Consider the following 5,447-nt stretch of genomic DNA (forward strand, 5'->3'; position numbering starts at 1 on the left):
CTTCCACCTTATGCACACTAACCAAACACACATACAACACACACACTCTCCCTGTCTCACACAGTCACACACACATAGTTGTTATTGCTCCCGTTGCCTCATCTTCTCTTCTCTTGCCTCGCTCCCTGTCACAGACCCGATATGAACACGAGGTGATAAGCTTTTGGCAGACATGTTTCATGCGGTATCTGTATTTTCCAGAACACAGACACAGAATAATGGCAATACTCCAGGCAAAGAAAAATATATGATTTGTTTAATTTAAACAAATTTTTAATTACCAAGTGTCACCTGATTTTTAATATATTCTTCAGAATACAATAGTGGTTTTCTAAAATGAGAGTACTTAGCTTAGTATGGGGGAGGCTCATTGCTTTGTCATGTTTGTACACAACAATGATGCTTTATGGACTGAGCTGGTGGCTTGGTTGAAATTACTGCTTTGCAGTAGCTAGCTTCATATACCTTGTAGAAAAACCTAGTTTCTATACATATAAATCATCTTATACATACAATTTTAAGTTTCAGCGTTAAGTCCAGGGCATTTAATAGCAAGATTTGATTGATTTTTTTCCTACCTTTACACATTTGTAGCTAGAATAAAGGAGCTTTAAAAGATGCGATGATAAACAATGTGCTGCTATAAGTTACCATAAATGACCAATTACCATTTACTAACTGCCTTGAAAGTAAACAAGGGGGGGAACAAAGTCTGGATTTTCTGTATCCATACGCTTTATCTAAAAGATATTGTCTGTCAGTGATAACATGTGGTCCAAAGGCTTTCCTAGGCTTGTGTTCACTCATGCAAGTAAATGCCACAAATATAATATGGGTCACCATGGGTCTTTTTAATTCAGTAAATGCTTGCATACATGCTCAGCGGTTTGTTTACATGCTACTATAACACGTAATGGTGGCTGTATAGTGTGGTGACTTTAATGCAAAGACTTCCCCAACACATCCACCCTGACAGTGCTGTTGATCATCTATGTGCAATATCTCGGTCTTTAAATGTTCTGTGCAATATTTTTGGCTTGTGCATGTTAGGATGCCTGGGTCGTTGACCCAGGGTTTTTTGAGTTTATTATATTATTTATAATTTATAGTCTTTGGGTTTTTGTTAGAGTCATGTCTTATGGTTTGTCTCTGTGTAATCCTTAGTTGCTGTCTCCCCTGTCCGTTATATCCCTGTGTCCAGTCAGTGTCTGTGTCTGCCCTGGTCCCACGTCTCTGTTCCCTCTGTTGTAGTGCCTGCATGTGAGTCTGTGTCTTTGTTCAGTCTGTGTTATGTGTTTCCTGTTTTACTTTGAAGGTCTCTGTCTTATCTCAGTGTGTTCAGTTTACGCTTCCTTGTCTCGTCAGTTCTGATTTGCCCCAGCTGTGTTTCCCTCCTGTTGTCCATTCCCTGATTGCTCCCTCTATGTATTTAAGCCCTGTGTTTCAGTTTGTCATTGTTGTGATCTACTCTTATCTACACTCATGTATGCTGTGTGTTTTGTTTTTCCCCTGCCTATGTTAATGTTTGTACTTTGGAAGTTTGTTATTGCACACAGCCGTCACATAACAGTGCAATTATTTAGGTCCCAGTCTGTTTCAATGTTTCCTACACATACACAATGTTCCACTCACATATGTATACATATACACTGTTTTTTATTTTATTCTATTTATTTAATTATTTATTTATTTTTTTCCGCCTTCGTTGTACATTGGTTTCTCTTCTTCTTACTTTAGCACCTTTGTGGTCCAGTTACCCAATTTCGCTGTGCAAGAAACTGCACAATGACAATAAAAAGCTCTAAGACTAAGTCTAAGTCTAAGACTTGATCTCTATTTACATATCTCTAAAAATAGATTTTAATTGGCCCATAAGAACAGACCTACACCTTGATTAAAAAACTATCCACCTATTCATCTTCTTTCACTTATTTAATTTAGGGTCATGGAGGGACTGGAGCTGACATTGGGCAAAAGGGATGGTACAAGGGCTAACACACAGAGACACATAATTTATGATCACATTAACACCAACAGCCAACTTAGACTAATCAATTAAACTAATCCAGCGCATGCCCTTAGGCTGCTGAAGAAAGTAGGACCCACACAACAAACAGATGTTGAATGATCTCAAAGCACTAAAAGCAGGGCCAGCGGCATCTCCCATCAGTTTATCCATGATGTACAACAACATGAAAAAGCTCAAGCCATTGTTACCAAGACATGGACACACCCATAATTAATGACAGACACTACAGATTCGACTGGGATGCTTATGCATCACAGTGAAGTCTGCTTCCAAAGACAAAAGCCAAATGCATCCCACAAGATGGCAACAATTTAAAGGATAGATGCAAATGGCCAAGAAATGTTATGACGCAAAGCTATTTTACACGCAAAAAGAGAGACTGCCTTCCAGGGGTGTAATTTCCAGGGGGGCTAGGATGGTTATGACCCCCCCCCCCCCCCCCCCAATAATCCGACCCAACCAATATAACCTCCCCAATAAAATTATGAATTGACTTGCGTAAATAGGCTGTTGATTTTTTTTTTTACTCATTTCAGTTATTACCAGCAAAATAATTGCATGTTTAATCATCTGGGAATTTACCCAGATTTATTTTTTCATTTAGAGAGAGATCTTGTTCAATGTTCAGCACAAAGTTACACTGATGCTGCCTTCACTTTGGTAAGTTTTAAGTTTTTCACAATAAAAGCAGTGCTTATTGAACGCCAGGACTGCCATAATGAATTAATTAAATACACCATTAAATAATTAATTAAATGTGGCAATAATTAATTAAAATTGGAATTAATTAATTAAATAAATAGTTATGATATATATAATTAATTAATTATTGACACATTTAATTAATTATTTATGTATTTCACGTTTTAATTAATTATTGACACATTTAATTAATTAATTATTGACATATTTAATTAATTATTTATGTATTTCACATTTTAATTAATTATTGACACATTTAATTAATTATTGACACATTTAATTAATTATTTAATGATATATTTATTTATTTCATTTTGGCAGTCCTGACGCCTGGCTCTCATCATGAAATAATTTTATCTGTCAGCCTCACCCATCAAACTCAGGGGGCGGGGTTAACGCTGATCGAGTCAAAACCATTGCTTTGGCCTGGTGGCCATTGTTTCTAGCACACAACAACCGGCATGTGGAAGCTAACAGAACTGAGCTTTGAAAAACCCTGTTTGTGTGTTACCAAATACCGTTTTAATATTTTTTTAGCCGAGAATGTAGTGGTTTAATCTTCATGTGTCTGGTCGGTTTGTCAAGATACAGCCTCTTTGCAAAAGTGTTTCGATGATTTCGGAGATGTCGTCCCAGTCTCACGGCAAAGCGTGGGATAGACCCGCTCGCCTCGCAAGCAATCCCACCGACAAAGCGCAGGCCCCGGTACACAGCTGTAGTAACCCCCGCTGACTTCTTTTACTGAGGTTATATTTATCGGTGTTTTATTTCCTGAAGTTCTTATGTGTCCTACGTGTTTCAGTCGCCAATTCTGAATTATAACTAACATTAAAAACATGTTTAAGGAGGAGAGAGAGCAAATAAATCTGTTTAACATCTGATCTTTGGGTTTTTGTTCAGTAATCAGCGTGACCTGTGTATAAACACATAAAAGAGATAACGTTGGTGTTTCCGTCATGTAGTAACTGCTGGCTTTAACTGTACAAAGGTTGTTCGACACTATGAAACATATACAGACTTCATGATGTTCGGCTAATATTTTTATTGTGAATATTAATCATGCTGACCTCGCTCTGTACACCACGCAGCGAGGTCAGCATATCCACGATATCCTCAGCTCCATGAGTTAACACAAAGTTTCCCAGCTGACTATCTAACTGCCAACTATTCCAGAGACGTGAAAATATACAGCATAAAGAAAAGTGTAAGAGACTCAGCAGCAGATTAGAATAACAGTTATACATTTAATAAATCACCAAATGAATCCAAGAAACGAGCAAACCTGTTCCGACAATTTGAATTTGTATTCCCTCAGCTGCAGACTCGCTGCTGTTTAAATGTTTGAAAAGGAAGATTAGATATAAAAAACGTCAAACATAGACTCAGTCTGCCTTCACATTTGATATGAGGCCAGCACGTATAGTGGCCTCAGCAGGCTATTACTGAAATACACGTGCTATATCTTAAACTATGATATAAACAGGGAGGTCCTATTAACATGTTTAGTTTTAAAGGACACCTTCCTGCCTTTAGTCTCATTCATGAGCAGTATTCGTTTTCTTCTAACATCCAGAAGTCTGCACGATGTGTTTCATAGTTTGTAACAAGCCTTTGACAGGTAAACATAACATGACCGAAAAAGCAAAAAAAAAAAAAAAAAAAAAAAAAAGAGAGAGAGAGAGAGCGAGAGAGAGAGTGTTGACATAAGAAGAGAAAATGCTCTCAATTATGGAGACAGGCAAATGGTTCATTTATGTTTGATGTGTGTTTATTCCTCCCTAAATATCGTCGGTGAAGTTCGCCATGCATGTCAATTTTCCTGCGCATTTTTATACCTCTGCCAACAGAGAGAGAAAAAAAATCACATTCTAACAGACAGCTGGTGCTTAGAATACAGTTGAATAACTATTAAAAAACAGATGATATTTAGATGATAGTTCAGTCTAACACATGTGCCAGTGAACCATTAAACGTCTGTGAAACTATGCAGTTATGAAACGTAACTTTAACCTCAGCCAAACCGATTTGCTCAGTTGTAAATAAAACAGCGAAGTAAACGTGACCCGACAGACAGAACCTGAGTGAATGAAGTCCAGCGTTTAACCACTGAGAGCTAAAACTCAGCTGAGGTTTGAAAGCTGTGTGCTGGTGATTGGACATCAGCCGCTGATAAAGCTGGCTCGCCTATAAAGTGCTCTGTAAGGAAACAAGCTCCAGCAGCTCTGCGCTCGGGGAAAATACTATATTTACTTATCTTGTGCAGTTAAACTGTGACTATCACCAGGTAACTAGGCGTGTTTCTTGAATTAGCAGCAGGTGTTAAACAGCTGACAGATGAGGAGGAGGATGCATGCAGGTAAACTGAGGGTCTGCTGAGCTGATCGCTGGTTTCGTGAGAAAAATGTCAGCTCGTTCTTTATGTTACAGAAGCACAGAGACACAAGACCAGGCGGAAAGAGACGATCGTTCGGTGAAAATGAGAATCTGCGAATGCAACATGTGGAACACGGAGAGTGGAATATGTAAACAAACCGGTTAATGTAACCCCCTCGGTGCACTCTGCATGCTAACTGTTAGCAGAGCTAGTGAAATCTCTGAAAACATCTGAGCACTTTTGCAAGCATGTTCTATGTTGACAACCTGACCAGACATACGGCGCGACATTCGCGGCTAAAACACTGTTAAAAGTGTAGCTGGTGACAGAAAAACGGGGTAT

The sequence above is a fragment of the Rhamphochromis sp. 'chilingali' genome (assembly GCF_963969265.1).
Source record: "Rhamphochromis sp. 'chilingali' genome assembly, chromosome: 19".
Taxonomy (NCBI): domain Eukaryota; kingdom Metazoa; phylum Chordata; class Actinopteri; order Cichliformes; family Cichlidae; genus Rhamphochromis; species Rhamphochromis sp. 'chilingali'.